This window comes from Gekko japonicus, unplaced genomic scaffold (genome assembly GCF_001447785.1).
Source record: "Gekko japonicus isolate JY-2015 unplaced genomic scaffold, Gekko_japonicus_V1.1 scaffold2515, whole genome shotgun sequence".
Lineage (NCBI taxonomy): Eukaryota > Metazoa > Chordata > Lepidosauria > Squamata > Gekkonidae > Gekko > Gekko japonicus.
Window position 1 is genome coordinate 80484 of NW_015174913.1, and position 16074 is coordinate 96557.

The following is a 16074-nucleotide window of genomic DNA, read 5'->3' on the forward strand; positions in this document are numbered from 1 at the left end:
TTGTTGTCTGTCTTTAAAACAGCCTTGGTTCGGGCGGCGGGGGGGGGGTGTTGTTCTGGAGACTCTGCAGCTGCCCAACTCTCCCAGCTTTCCATGGACTCTATTCATACAGGATCCGGGAGAGGCCCGTGCATAGTTTGCCATAGGATGGGGCCAAAAGGATCATATCACAGTTTCACCCCCACCCCGTCCAAGTAATGGCAGGGGCTCAGAACATTTGGAGAGAGGCAACCTCTTGGAGTTTTATTTTTTATTATGATGTTGCATCTAGAAAATCTGAGTGGTGCAGTTGGCAGAGAATGTCACTGTGCCTACTTCTCAGACTGGCATTTAGCCTTCCTATCTTTTGGCACCTTGTGTGCTAGACTGGCGGGTCCTTTGAGACATGTGAGTGTCCTCCGTGCCAGTCAGCCTCTTTCTGCTTCTCCCAGATATTGTAGTGTAATGATTAGAGGGTCAGACTGGGATCTGGGAAACTCCAGGTTTGAGTCCCCCCCCCCCCCCCCGGAAGCTTACTAGATGACCTTGGGCCAGTCACACACAATTGGCCTAACCTTCCTCGCAGGGTTGTTGTGAGGCTAAAAGGGAAAAGAGAAGAATGACATAAACTGCTTTGGGTCCCCACTGGGGGCAAAGCAGGGGAGGGTATAAATGAAGTGAATCAATATTCCAAACCTGGTGAATCCTGCCGCCGAGGCGCACCCCCCCTGAAGTTCCTTCGACCTTATATTTCATCCACTGAGAAGCTGCTGAATGTAAACATAATAAAGCCTTAGAACTGTGTTTTCCCTATGTAGTTTGTCTGGCAGAGGGAGCTCTGCTTCCAGGTTGTAACTGACAGTGTCTGTCAGGAAGAGAACAGGATCACTAGAGCTGCCCCACCGAAAACACCGTAACACCTGAGTGCTACAAATGAATGCTAAGTTTTTTTCCCCAAATAAATTTTATTAACATTTTGTATACAAATCAACAAATCCAATAGGAAGGTCAAAATACAAACATAGCTGTTACCAACCTTAACCAACAACATTACAGAACAGAGTGGACATTATACAGTGTTTTTGTCAATTATACAGTAATAGATTATATTTACCTTTGCTAATGGTTTCCCAGTCAAACTTTTCAATATTAATTTTGTCTAATAGAGGATACCAATCATGAAGCGGACTTATCAATTCGCATTCTGTTTGAGTTTCCAAGTAAAACATGTTAACATTTTCTAATAGGAACAGGTCCCACACCTTATGTAGCCAATTCTGTAAACATGGGGGATTGGGGTCCTTCCAATGTTTGGCAATGACTATTTTTGCCGCAGTAAGTAGCGTGCCAATCATTTTCATAGAGGAAAGGGATGGTAAGTCAGAGGGCCAGAGGTTCAGTAAAAGTAATGCTAAGTTAGAAGCCTTGGAAAACAGAATGGGTGAGAGGTTTGCGAAAATAAATGGCAACCTCACTTGCAAAATGGGAGCAGTATGGATGATTCAGGTTGGCTCTCTTCCATCTGTTGGGGCTGGCAGGTATTGTTGCTAGCTACAGGCGTGGAGTCTGCTGAATCCTCCTGATCTCCAAACCACACCTGTCTGTAATGGTTTCCAAACTGCTTTTCTTCCTAAACCATGTCATTCTACCAGAGCGCTTATTTAAGTAAATAATATACTGTGGGTTTTTTCCTGGAAGACTGAGGTCCCAATGGCCGTGTCACTTTCTCCTTGCAAACAATTGTGGGGTTAAAAGAAATTGGGTTGCCCGCTTCCAGTGTGCGGCTGGATAGGGGGATTTGAACCCAAGACTTTGAACAGTTTTGCAGCTGCCGAGACTGTGAACTGAAACAGAGATCTTGTCAGGAGGGAGGAGGGGGTCCTAGGCGCTTGGTTTCGGTAGCACTCAAAATTTTGCTGGGTTGCATCCTGCACCTGGCATGCATGATTCAGTTCCAACAGTCGGCATTGCCCCCTCCTAGGAAAAGCCTTTTATTTTGTTGTGGTTTCTTTGTGTGTGTCTGGTCTGAGTGATAGCAAAGCTTTGTGAATAGGTCCCCCAGGAAACGCTTGTTCAAATCCAACCTTGCTGTCTGTATCCAAGTTGTATTTCTGTTCCACCAGTAAAAATTCTTTAACTGATGAGTTTGCATTTTTCTTCCCTGAACTAGAAGAAACCAGTCTAGTGGTGGTGTGTTTGTGGAGAGGTAGTGCCTTTAATGTTTCTGATAAAGCGTTGAATTTTCTTTTGATTCTTCTCCCCTTCCAAAAGGGCTTCCTGTTAAGCTTTACCCCATGAGAGGGGCGAACACCCTCCAGTCCATAACAATACTGAGCATTTGCATAGTGCTTTCAGTGTTCAAAGGCCCTTCACCTGCCATTATCACTGTAATAATCCCTAACAATGGGCACGTAAGGTAGGCCAGAATTGTTACCCCCCAGCCTGCCAAAGACACTCAGAATGGCTTTCTTAGTGAGTTTGTTTCAGGTAGGTAGCTGTGTTGGTCTGAAGCAACAGAACAAAGTTTGCGTCCAGTGGCACCTTTAAGACCAACAAAGTTTAATTCTGGGTATAAGCTTTTGTGTGTGCATGCATGCTTTTTCAGATACAGTTTTAGTGAGTTTGTGACTGAGATGAGATTTGAGCCTGTGACCTCTTGGCTCCTAGTACATGCTGTATGGGATGTGATCTTCCCCAGAACAGCCAGTCTTGTTCCTGCAGGTGGCATAGCTGTGGTTGTTCCTGTACCCGGCGGTTCTGCTTTCCCCGCTGATCTCCTCCCTTGACCTTCTGTGCTGTGAAAGCTTGACTTTTGCTTCTTGTGGGTGTGCGTGAAGCCCCTGACTTCTAGTCTTGGCTGTATGCGTGGGGGTGGCGAACGTCTGGTTCCTCAACCCTCTTCCTCCCCGAAAGGCTCCCATTGAGGTGCGGCATCTGGCCTCTTCAGATGCCTTCCGCACAGTCTGGTTGCAAGCGGTTCCAAGACTCCTTGGCTCTTGTCCATCCCACTGAAGTGACTTCTGCACCCAGCATGCTTGCACTGATGGTGTGTGTGTGCACGCGCATGTTTGCAACGGTTGCTGTGGGCAGCCTATGGGGTGTGTAGAGATCCGTGTCTGCATCCTTTCAAAGCGGGAGGGCCGGAAGGGCAAGAGGAGGTGCTTGGAAAAGATAGGACCCTTTCCTTTACACCTGTGTTTCTCCTCCTAATCACATCTGCTCCCTAACAGAACTTCCCCATCAATGCTGCTTTTTCTCTTTAACAGTGAGTCGGTGGGTAGGGAGTGATTTCTCTTTAAAATTTCTGGTGCCCGGGGCTTCATAAATAAAAAACATGCTGGCTTTAGTGCAGCAGATGTCCGGTAAACTTCTGGTGCCCTTGCTCTTGTTTATTCTTTTTCCTCCCCCTTATTAGATGATAGCCTTGACCTGGATAGCCCAGGCTAGCCCGATCTTGTCAGATCTTGGAAGCTAAGTAGGGTCGGCTCTGGTTAGCACTTGGATGGGAGACCCACCAAGGGATACCAGGGTCACTGGGGCAGGCAGTGGCAAACCGCCTCTGCACATCTCTTGCCTTGAAAACCCTATGGGGTCATCATAAGTTGGCTGCGATTTAATGGCAAATAAATAAATTAGGTGATAAGCTTTTCTCTCCGGAGGTAGGGCAGGAAGGCAGGGATGTGTGATAGAAAGGACTCACTCACCTGCAAGCTTCAAATGGATGGGTTTCTCTATCTGGGAGCTCAGAGTGGGTTACGGCCGTTCTTGGAGACACTTGTTTTTATCCCCTGCCCTGAGTTGAAATGATGCAAGGGCATATGGGGGCTTTAAAAAAGAGAGGTCAAAGAAATGACATTTTGGTAGGCTAAAATGAAGGGTTGCTAGTTCTGCATTCTCTCCCACCTAAGCGCGATCTAGGCAAAATACTGGGAGTTCTGTGGGCCAGTTTGGTGTAGTGGCCAAGTGCACGGACTCTAATCTGGGAGAACTAGGTTTGATTCCCCACTCCTCCACTTGCAGCTGCTACTTGCAAGTCATAGTTCTGTCAGAGGTGTTCTTGAAAAAGAGCAGTTTCTGTCAGACCTCTCTCAGCCCCATCTACCGCACAGGGTGTCTGTTGTGGGGAAGGGAAAGGAGTTTGTAAGCCACTCTGAGACTCCGAGCGAAGGGCGGGATATAAATCCAATCTCTTCTTCTTCTTTTCTTGTGTCTGAACCTCTGAACATTTTTAAAAAACCAGATTGCCAGCTGTGACGGAGCCTCGCTTGGACCAGAACCGTGAGTGAGGAGGAGGTTTAGACCAGGCATTGGTAAATTTTCTTGGGCTGTATATAATCCAGCCCAAAAAATTAGGAGCCAGACTCATGTTTCAGTTTTCAGGATTATGTAGGGCTCTGTTTTCTAATTATTGCTACCACAAAAGAATACTAGGTGCCACAGTGCAATTTCTAGGAGCCATGGCAACCTGGCACCTGAGATTTGTCAAGCCCTGGTTTAAGTGTTTCCCCTACTGGAACTGTTTTCCCAATCTAAAACATCCCTGGAGAGCCACTAGTGGCCCCGATGGGTATTAATATTATAATTCTGGATAGGTTGCTGTTAGTCTACAGGGGCAACATAAAGCATCGTTCCCGCGGCACCTAATGGAGCAATCCTAAACTGAGTTACAGCTTCCTTAATCCATTGAAGTGAATGGGCGCAGAAGGGTGTCACTGTTCTTAGGATAATAAATCAGGAGCCCAGTGGCACCTTTAACAACTAACAGTGGTTTCCAACATAAGCTTTTGGAGAATGAGAGCTCTCTCCGCCAGATGTATTGAAGTCCGTCCCTTCAGTGCCTTTGTGTTCATGACACTAAGTTGTGTTGGATTCCCCCTTTTGAGGTTCTTGTGTAGGAGAACAGTAACTTTAAGACAGGGGTGGCCAAACTTGCTTAACTTAAGAGCCACACAGAATAAACATCAGATGTTTGAGAGCTGCAAGACATGAACAAATATTACACATACTTTTTAAATTGAGAAATATGCAAATTTGCTTTTTATTAACATTAAACAAGACCACCAAAAATAAAAACAAATGGGGTAAAAACAGATATTTATAATGATATTTATTTGTTTGCTAATGATATTTATTTGTCTAAGAGAGAAAGAGAGAGGTGGAAAGAAAGAATGAAAGAGGTGGAAAGAAAGAAAGAGAGAGAAACAAAGAAAGCAAATAGATGGGGGAGGGAGGAAGGAAGGAAGGGAGACAGAAAGAAACAGAGAGAAAAACAAAGAAAGCAAATAGATGGGGAGCCTGCCGGGAGCCACACAATATGTGTGAAAGAGCCGCATGCAGCTTTTAAGCTACAGTCTGGCCACCCCTGCTTTAAGATCTGCAACTGAAGACCCTGGAAGATTAACATATTCATTCACTGGTTTCTGAACATTGTGATATCTTGTAGATATTAAAGTGGGCACTCTGACCTGGATGGCCCAGGCGAGTCTGAACTTGGAAAGCGAAGCAGGGTCAGCCCTGGTTAGTACTTGGATGGGAGGCCACCCAGGAAGTGCAGCACAGAGGCAGGCGATGGCAAATGACCTCTGCTCATCTCTTGCCTTGGGAATGCCATGGTGTCACCATAAGTCGGATGTGACTTGATGGCACTTTACACAACGCCACTCTCCTGATTTGGTGGGAGGTGGTGCATGGAACACCAGAGGAACGTGGACCTCTGATGTGTTCTTCACCTGAATTCTTAAAAAAAAAAGGCAGAAGATTTTCTGATTACAACCTCTTCTGTCCAGGATGCGCTGCTGCAAGCTCTTGTGACTGCTACAAAGGGGAAGTCAGGGCTGTAGCCACGGTTTTCCAGTTTGTGGGGCAAATTTTTTTCTTCTGGGGCATACACACATACTATTCAGCCAGAATAAACAATGCATCCTCCGTTCCCAAACAGTTTGGCATGGTGCGGGAATGCCGTGGGGCTTGCCAGCCACAAGAGAGAGGCACAAAAAAATAAAATAAAAAAATGGGAAGTGGGGGGAGGGCTGAGCTGGATGGGAAGTCAGGGGGGCCTTGGCAGTAAGTTAGGGAGCTGGACCCCGAGAGGCCCCACTGTAGCTATGGGCTTGGGGAAACGATCAAAGAAGGCTCACAGTGTGCTTCTTTCTGGAAGAATGCTTGGGAAACACAAAGCAGAGGGGGGGGGGGAGAAACACTCACCTGGGCAGACGGCAGGCTTTCTCCATCTGACCTGTTTACTTGGAGTGTGTATGTGCATATTCATTAATGATTAAGTTAAACTTCCAAGTTGTCTGTGTGACTGTTTGGAATAAATGACGTGTGGCCTGGACCAGCCAGGCACAGCCAACCCTGCAGAGGGAGAGGACTCTGTGGAAGAGGAACAGGCAGACGAAGGAGTTCCCAACTCACCGTCACTTGCAGAGGACCTGCTGCAGAAAGGTACTGCGACCCAGCCAAGTAGCAATTCACAGTCTGACAGTAGTTTCCCAGCTGTTCAGGCCCGTGGCCCAGAAACGGATTGCATCCCACCATCCACCTCGCCTAACCTTGTCTCCAGAGCTGCTGGAGCACAGATGGAGGAGGGTCCACCCCGAGATGCTGGAAAGCAGGCAGAGTGCGCAGTCAGCAGCTCAGAGACAACTGGGTCTAGTTAGTAAGGAGGGGAGAGCGCACGCACCTACACAATGCGACCCAGCTGTGAGACGAGTGTCTCTGCCATAAAGGGCGAAGAGGGGGAGAGACTGGCCGTGGAAGCAATGCATCAAATTACTTCTGACCTCGCTGCCACAGACCATCTCTGACGTGTGACTTTGACTCTTTGGGCTGTATCTGGATGTTGACTTTTGGATTTGCCCTGAACCCACTCCCGTTGCTGACTTCGTTCTATGCCCTAGGAACTAAACTCTGACCATGCTGCGCCAGATTGTGCCTTCGCTTTGCCTTGCTCGCACCTGAGCTTCACTACTTAGCCCTATGCCTAGGGGGTACCAGCACAATGTGTGTATTCAAAGTCTGACAGCCTTAGGTTAGAAATGGGACTTGACTCGGTCTGCAGAGATGGCACAATCCTTTTCCCCGTCAGGTTTTGAAGGGAGTTGGGCAATTGACCTTGGAGGCAGCTTCAGCTTTGGTGGTTCTGGGCTTATTGGTCTATTTTGTGTGTGTGTTTTATTTTATTTTACTTTATTGATATCCTGCCTTTATCCCCAATGGGGACCCAAAGTGGCTTACATCATTCTCCTCCATTTTATCTTCACAACAACCCTGTGAGGTAGGTTAGGCTTCCATAGCAGAGCGTTTTGAGGCACTCCAATAGTAATTTATGGCTGGGCTGAACCCGCTGGGGAGTGAGATCAAGAGCCACAAAGAATGCTGAAATGACACCTCTTTATCGGGGCTGTCAGAGATGATGGGACAGGTTTGGGGGGTCACATGAAGCTGCCTTATACTGACCCAGACCATCGGTCCATCAAAACAGTATTGTCTACTCAGACCGTCAGCAGCTGTCCAGGGTCTCAGGCAGAGGTCTTTCTCATCACCTACCCCCCCCCCCCCCCACCTTCCTTTTAAACTGAATATGCCAGGGACTGAACCTGGGACTTTCTGCATGCCAAGCAAGCAGATACTCTGCCACTTGGCCATGGCCCCTCGGAGACTGGGTTGGAACCCAGGTGTCTGGTCCCCTGCCTCGTAACATTCCCTTGTTCCAAAACCTCTCGCCCTTTAAGAAAAAATGTAGGCCCTGTGGTTGCATCTTAGCAACCTGTAGGGTTGTCTCGGCAACCGAATGCTGTGTCTGCTGCTTGCTTAGGGAAGCATGGAGCTGACTCCCAGTGGACCCTCCACCTCTGGAACCTTACAGTGAGATTTCTGCACCTCTCTGTGTGAACTAAGCAACCGTCCTGGGTGGAACTGACTTCCCGCTTGGATAGCGTATCTCCATTGCAGGGGCATTTGAGCTTGTGTTGGGAAAGGTAATACAGGGATTGGCCCTTCTGGCAAGAATCTTGGGTCGTGGTGGGATTCTAGAAGACGGGGACTCCTCTCAATCCTATCCATTCCAAGAAGTGGTGAGATGGGGGCGTGGGCTGAATGCCAGCTGTTCTGCCCTTGACATCTCTGTGCTTCTGTGGTACACTGATCGTGAGGGGGGAAAATCTAGAATGGCACTTGTTGGTGTACAAAAACTATTTGCTTGCCTGTTGAGGTACCGGTTTCTGGTAGTGATTAACTCGATCCTCGTTCTGTACACGTAGCACATTCCTGACCCCATCTCTCTCTCTCCCCCCCCCCGTTTCCTCATTCCTCTTCGCACCAACAGTGTTCCCACTTCCTGTTTAAGTTGGCTTCTGGGCCTTGGCTTGGAATGACAGTGTTACATTGCTGTGCTGAATGCCAGGTTTTGCCTCTCTCTCTCTCACACACACACCACCTCTCTTGGGTTTTGCGCTGGGTGTAAACCTTCTTCCTTCTTCACTTTCTGTGATTCCTTACAGAACCTCCCATGGACCGAGCAAGTGTTGAGTTTCAAGGATCAGGATGTCCCAGACCTTGCTGAGCGAACCGAACTACACGTTCTGAGGTGGGTGTCGTTTGGCATGTTTCTTCTGAGCTTGGATGCTGAGTGTTCAAAGAGGACTCCCATCTGCAGGTGGTAGACACTTTCCCTCATGGAGTGCCCATTCTAGGTAATTCCTCTGCTCTTCTTACATATTTATGTACTTCCTTAATCGTCTGCCTTTCTCGTGTTCGTGGACTCGCTCCCGCCCCCGAACGAATGTTCGGAAGACTTGGCAGTAGCTGTTGAATGATTGTGCCCCGAAGAGGGCAGGAGTTCTCCTGGGGTGGGTTAGGGGTTGCTTCTGTTTCACGGCCATTCATGTTGACTCTTGAAACGTAATCTGTATGTTGTCGCTTCTTCCTTCTTTAAAAATGCTAGTGTTGCATGCTGGGAAACCTTCTCCCATGCCTTGAGCTTGGATCTCTTGGTATTTTGCGTGGACAGGATTGGTCCATGGAATGCAACCTCCTTGCCTCTTTTTTTCCCCACTGCAGTCCAAAGCGCCACCTGAAATGGGGCTCCAGAGGGGGACAGAGGACTCATGGAAACAGCCTGAGGGGGAGAGATGGAGGTTTGTAGTAGGAGGGGAGAGCTGGTAAAATTATCTGCCCTCTTCATCTGGGGAAATCCTCCAGTGGACAGCTGGGGAATGTGCATATCTCCCTTGCAGGGTCATTGGAGCTTGTGTTGGGAAATACAATGTGGGAATCGGCCCTTCTGGATTTGTCTGTCGAGAGCACCAAGGGTGTTACAGGTGCTGTGGTCCCTCTGCGCCTCTCTTTGCTTTGATGCAAACTGCCATGTCTGCTTGGGCTGTCGATGCTCTCCCTCCATGAACCTTCTCTTTTTCTGAGACAGGCAAGGAGGGGCTCTGTGCTGCACACTTAATGACCGGGAAATTGCGCAACCTTTGCTGGTAATTCTTATTTGGGAGCAGGCAAAACTGTTGCTCCAGTGCCGTCTCAGGAGCCAGCAGACTCTCATGCTGGGCTTGCCTGTTCCGTGGTGACGGAAACAAAACGTGGTATCTAATGTGAGCAGATATTTGGATTAAGCTTTTCAGGGACGGCGGTCTGGGAGGAAGGGGGACATTAGGCCAGATGGTTTTAAATGCGGGGCGGGGTGGGGGTGGAAGGAACGGAAGATCGGTTTTTGCTTCGGCATCTGTTCCCACTGTTCATGCATGGAATCCTCCCTGCTCCAAATTGGTGTGAGTTCTGCATGAGCTGGTACATTCACACTTTCATATGTCTTCCCCTTCTCTTGGATTTTTGCTCCTCCCCACTTCCTGTTGGCTACACCTGTGCAAGCCACAATGAAAAGGCATGTTAAGCTGTTTTAATTTAGATATTTGTTCCCCACTTTCCTCCTCAGTAGGGGACCCAAAGCAGCATACAACATTGTTTGTTCCTCCATTTTATCCTCACAACTCTAAGAGGTAAGTTAGGCTGAGAGTGTGTATAATTGGCTCAATGTCACCCAGGGAGCTTACACTGCAGAGTAAGGATTTGAACCTGGGTCTCCCAGATCCAACACTCTACCCACCATGCTGGCTGTGTGCACCTTTGGATGAACGCTGGACACTCGATACCTTCTGTGACAGAAGCTCTTTAACAGTTCCTTCTTGTAGATCCATGGAGGATCCCATCTGGTGTGATTTCTGTGAGGCCCAGAAGTCATGGGAACTTATAAAGCTGCCTTATACTGACCACTGGTCCATCACAGTCAGTATTGTCTACTCCAGGGCTCCCAAACCTGCTTGAGCCTGTGGGCGCCTTTGGATTTCTGACACAGCGTGGTGGTCACTGCCACAAAATGGCTGCCACACAAAGCGAAGACAGGAACAAAATGGCTGCCGTGGCTTACTTTCAGTCACACAGTAACTATCCTTGTGCTGTAGTGGTAGCTGCTGCCAAAGCAATGTTGTTAGAAATCTGCACAGCCAATCACAAGCATTGCTAGCCCCACCCAGCTGACCGTGCCCACTTTCTAAAAACACTTGGCAGGCCCCAGGAAAGGTGTTGGCAGGTGCCACAGCACCCACGGGCACTATGTTGGGGACTTCTGCCACTCAGACTGGCAGTGGCTCTCTAGGGTCTCAGACAGAGGCCTTTCCCATCACCTGCTACCAGATCCATCAGCTGGAGATGCCGGGGATTTAACTTGGGACCTTCCGCATGCCAAGCAGATGTGCTGCCACTGAGCCAGAGCCCCGCCCCTCTGGAGAAGAGAAAAAAGAGAAAAGAGATTGGATTTATACCTCACCCTTCCCCTCCCCATGACAGACACCCAGTGAGGTAGGTGGGGCTGAGAGGACTGCTCTTGAGAGAACAGCTCTGAAAGGACTTGTGGCTGACCCAAGGTCACACCAGCAGTTGCATGTGGAGGAGTGGGGAATCAAACCCGGTTCTCCCAGATTGGACTCCACGCTCCTAACCACTACACCAGACTGGCTCAACAGAACATATTGTGTTTCCTTGCAAGTGTTGGCACTCTGAATGCACTGTTGGTTTCTTCCTGGAAACAAAGTGGTCAGCTCTTTCTCCACACCTGACTCAGACTTACCTGGACATGGACAAAGAGTTTTTGTGCTGGTCCTGTTGTAACAGAATGTTCTTTTTGTTTGAGGCACAGCTCTTTTAAGGATAGGCTCCCACCCAAGTCTTTCCTATTTTTGTCCTGTTTGCCACTTATATTGCGTGCCTTCCATCACGGAACTCGTAAACATCTGCTTATTAAAACAGAAATCACCGCTGCCTTGTGCCGTTCACCCAAACCCGCCTCCCTTTTGTCCCAGGATGCGCATCAGTCATGAAAATGTGTTTACAGCCTCCAGTGGTTTTAGTGGTATAAGTGGAAGGAGTAGCGTTCTAAGGTGGGCTGCTGCCAGCAGGGCCCAGAAGGCCAGTTTTGCGACAGTTTGAAGAAAGCGGCTGGGAGAAAAGAGAACATTGACACCAGATTGTAGCACCGGAGATGACAGTCCCTCTGAGCCTGTGCAGTTACAGAGTTGTGTTCAGAGTGGAAGCCCAGGATGGTGTTGGCCCGGAAGCCAGACTCAGATCAAGCTGGAATAGAAGCATCACTGGAGGGTGTTTTAAAAAAAGCAGAAACCCAGCTATGACCCTTTTATTGACAAAAGAAACTAAATGCCTCTTGTACCTTCAGAGTGGCTCTTTCCGACAGAATCATGGGTTAGTTCCTACATTTTGTTTCCACTTCCTTCTCCGTCTAAGAACTGAGATTCTGTAGACAAGCTGGTTGCCTCACAAAACTCAAATATCAGTGTGGTGTAGCAGATAGAGTGCTGGACTAGGATCTGGGAGGTTCGAATTCCCAATCTGCCAAGGAAGCTCACTGGGTGACTTTAGGCCAATCACACACACTCTCGGCCTAGCCTACCTCGCAGGGTGGCTGTGAAGGAGGAAAGTGGAGGGGGGGGAGTGTAACTGAATAAACAAACATTATGACCTGGCATGACAGCAAGTAATATTTCCCCCTGCCTGGGAGATAGTTTTCATTGTTAGAAGAAAGCCTCCTTTCCAGTTTTTTAAAATGATATAGCAGGGCCAAATAAAGGCACATTTCTGCTTGCTCTGGAGGTAGAAGCAGAGTTGTATGATGGATTCTCCGCGCCCCATCCTGTTTGTGTGCTATAAGCATCTTTCACCACAGGCAAATCACAAGGTGTTCCAGATGCCTGGGCCCTCGGCAGCAATTTGCCTTGTGATGTTGTATTTCCCAACTAACAGAACTGTGCATATGCAGTGTGTGTATGTGTGTGTGGGGAGAACCACACCCGCTCATAACAAGCACCATTGTTTCTAATTGTGCACATGGTGTGCCATGTGCATGGGCCATGGTGCTTCATACAGCGGCAGCCGCCAACGGGGCATGTTCCCAATTTACTGACTTTGTTTGGACTACATTGGCCCCACGGTCATCGTGGCAGGTCAGGATTCATTTTAAATCCACTACAGTTTGAGTACATGGGCTTGTACGGTCAGCGGCATTCATTGTATTCGTGCACATTCAGAACTGATTGGCTCAAACTCCTGGGTGACAGTGTGAGATCTCGCCAAAGTATTTGTGACCCAAATTGGAAAACACAAAGTATTTGTGACCCAAATTGGAAAACACAGTGCATACAAATAGGCCCGGCTTATTGGGGTGGGCAAAATGGGCACGGCGAAAATAGTTGGTGAGACATGCCACGCAGCTTCTCTCTCTCTCTCTCTCTCTCTCTCTTCCCCCCCCCCACCTCTGCTCCTAGGAAGATAAAGACAACTCAGGAAAGTACCCGTTTGGTACAGATTTTTTTGTTTGTTCTATCAGGTGGGGTGAGCAGGCAGTGGGGAGGGGGAGAGATGGGGACAATCGGAAAGCCATCCGAGAGAGTGATGATTTCAGTACAACCTGGTGCCGTTCTGAATGGCTCACTAAAAAGCAAAGCCCTTTTGAAATTTTTTGATGCGTCTGAGGATGCCGCATGCAACTTGTGATCAAACTGCAATATGGGTAGCGGAGCACTGGTGCACCACTGCTGCATTTAGGGTAGTTTCGTATGAGGAGGGGGCATGGAGATCTTTCTCCGCACCTGGGCATTTCTGGCTTGGTGCCTGGATCGTTAATCTCAAGTAGGTGTTGAAGGAAGGGAGTGCTGGATCTCTCTCCTCCCCCCTGCCCCCCGGGTCCATTTCTCCCTGCGGTCTTTTTGCTCTAGTAAGCATTGCTTGGTGGTGGGAAGTGCCATCAAGTCGCAGCCAACTCATGGCAGCCCCGTAGGGTTTTCAAGGCAAGAGGTGAACAGAGGTGGTTTGCCATGGCCTGCCTCTGTGTGGTGATGCTGCGCTGTCCTTGGAGGTCTCCCATCCAAATACTAACCAGGGCCGACCCTGCTTAGCTTCTGAAATCTGATGAGACCGGGCTAGCCTGGGCCATCCAGATCCGGGCAAGCATTGCGTAACAGACTGAAAATGCCTTTTGTGTTAGGGAGTTTTGTCTTCCCGATAGCATCTTGGGCTGTTCTCCTGGGGATAAGAGCAACCTCCCGGGCTCCTGCTCACACCCAATCGAGAAATGCCTGGTATGGTGTTTGTAGGCTGCATCATGAGGAACCTCCTAAGAGAGCTGTACCCTCTTAGCGCTGGGCACTGCCTTGGGAAAGGGGATGTGTGTTTCAGAACCTGTTTCTCCAGTTGTGTTCTGGTGGGGTCAACTTCAGATCAGCGGCTGAAGGACCTCTTGTTCACAAAGGTTGACTGTGTTTCGCAATAAGGATGCACCGATAGGAAGAAAGGTAGTGGGAGGCGGTCTGTTTGCGAAATGGTTTCAGGTTCAGGGAGGTAAAAGGTGTTCTCACTTCTGTTAAGTGTCTTGTTTTCAGTTACTTGGTTTCCTCCCCTGTTTGCTAATCTTGGGACAGATTTTTTTAAAAAAATGTTTTACTTCACCCTGTTCTCTCCCCGAGGAGCTCAAGGCGCCATGGATGGTGTTCCTCCCCCTCCCCCTTCATCCTCACAACACCCCCTGTGAGGTAGGTTAGGCTGAGAGCGTGAGGTCACCCACTAAACCTCAGGGCAGAATGGGGATTTGAACTCGAGTCTCCTGGGTCCCAACCCAGCATTATGTATGTTTTGGCTGCCTGTTGCCCTTGATGGCTGCCCTAAAGAGGAAGTTTGCCTCTAAGCTGAGCAATCCTCAGAGTCCTTGTGTTTCTGTTGTGAGAGCAGAGAAACTCAGACCACAGATACCTTTTCGGGCTCCGTGTCCTTCTCTCCCCATCCATCCTTAAGCAGGTTTTGCGTGTAGGTTCTGGGAAACATTGTGTACATCGAAGCGAGATAGAAGTCTTGCAAATATCAGGCCTGTGATCCTTGGGCTTAAGTACCTGCGGAGATTCCAACAGGTGTCTTGTGTGTGTGTGTGTGTGAGGGAAATGATGGGAGCGAGGTGGAGGTCCTGTGAAGGACACCAAAGCTTCGTGGCGTCTTGCCAGTCAGAGCTCAGAAGACGGCTTCTGAAGTCTTCCCGGCAGCAGCACCCATTTGGCATCTGGGTAATAGTTCCATTTTGATGGCTAACTCAATACTAGTTTGGAGCCGGGCAGCTCTGGCCTTGTTCTGTGGAGGAGGGGTGGGTTTATGGCCTTTTTGTTTACGAACAAGGAAGTAGGCTGTAGTAAAACGGCTCCGGAAGTCCTCTGGCTCCCGTATTCATTTGTCCCCTTGCATGCCGCTGGAAGATCAAAGTCTTCCGGGTTTGTAACAAATCACGGCTCCTTGTGGAGTCCAGAGCTGATGGCGAGGCAATTTGTCATCCACTGCTTGCTTTTTCCAAGGCAGGTTCCATGCAGTGAGCCCCTGTGTCTTGGAATCCTGGATTCTAAGCAAGGAACTCCAAACGCGGCCAGTAAAGACTGGTCAAGGGGCAGGGGAGGGCCTCTGCTTTGCACGCAGAAGGCTCCGGGTTTAATCCCTGGCGCCCCCAGTTAAAAGGACCGGGCAGTAGGTGATAGGAAAGATCTCTTGCCTGAGCCTCTCGATTGCTGCTGCCACTCTCAGTAGACAGTGCTGACCTTGATGGGATCAGTGGCCTGATTGTGTAAGAAATTGGATTTATACCCCACCCGTCACTACCTGGAGGAGTCTCAGAGTGGCTTATGGTCTCCTTTCCCTTCCCCTCCTCACAACAGACACCCTGTGAGGTAGGTGGGACTGAGAGAGCTCTTTCGAGGACTGCCCTTGAGAGAACAGCTCCAAAAGAACCTGTGGCTTGCCCAAGGTCACACCAGCAGCGGCATGTGGAGGAGTGGGGAATCAAACCCGGTTCTCCCAGATTAGAGTCCACACTCCTAACCAATGTTCCCTCTAAGCTGTGGAGTCTTGCGAGCAAAAATTCTATTTTGTGAGCTACTGGCATTAAAGTTGTGAGCGAGCAATTTGGTTACTGCATAGATTAGTCTGCTCTGGAGCCATCCTTCCTGAGCTAAGACAAAAATGTGTGAGCAGGAGGCTAAAGAACTGTGAGCTAGCTCACACTAACTCAGCTTAGAGGGAACACTGCTCCTAACCACTACACCAAACTGGTTAACTATGGAGTCTTGTGAGCAGAGATTCTACTTTGGGAGCTACTGGCATTAAAGTTGTGAGTTATCAATTTGGCTACTGCATAAATTAGTTTGCTCTGGAGCCGTCCTTCCTGAGCTGAGACAAAAATGTGTGAGCCGGAGGCGAAAAAATTGTGAGCTAGCTCACACTAACTCAGCTTAGAGGGTACACTGGTCCCAAGTTCAGTTCCTGGTATCTCCAGTTGAAGAGGACCAGGGAGTAAGTGATATGAAAGACCCCACTGCCTGAGACCTTCAGCAGCTGCTTGCCAGTCTGTGTAGGCAGTACTGACCTTGATGGATCAACGGGCTGATTCAGTCTGAGGCCGCTCCATGTGTGTTCAAGGGTCTTTCCCCAGGGCCCCTCAATGCGTTTGAATTCCCAGGGAAACAGTAGGTCTGCTGGTAAGCTAGCTTTCCC

At 48.9% G+C, this 16074-nt stretch overlaps 1 protein-coding gene across 4 annotated transcripts in view; it reads left to right on the plus strand.

The window, feature by feature from the left end:
• Positions 1 to 16074, plus strand: part of LOC107122018 (beta-1,4-galactosyltransferase 3-like) — a 28162-nt gene that overhangs the window by 839 nt on the left and 11249 nt on the right. Inside the window, exons 2-3 of one of the 4 annotated variants that reach the window (XM_015425040.1) lie at positions 8481 to 8672; positions 9040 to 9116. The gene's annotated coding sequence lies outside the window, so the exon portion shown is untranslated. The remainder of the gene's footprint in view (positions 1 to 8480; positions 8673 to 9039; positions 9117 to 16074) is intronic. The other 3 variants (XM_015425041.1, XM_015425038.1, XM_015425039.1) reach the window with 3 other exon arrangements.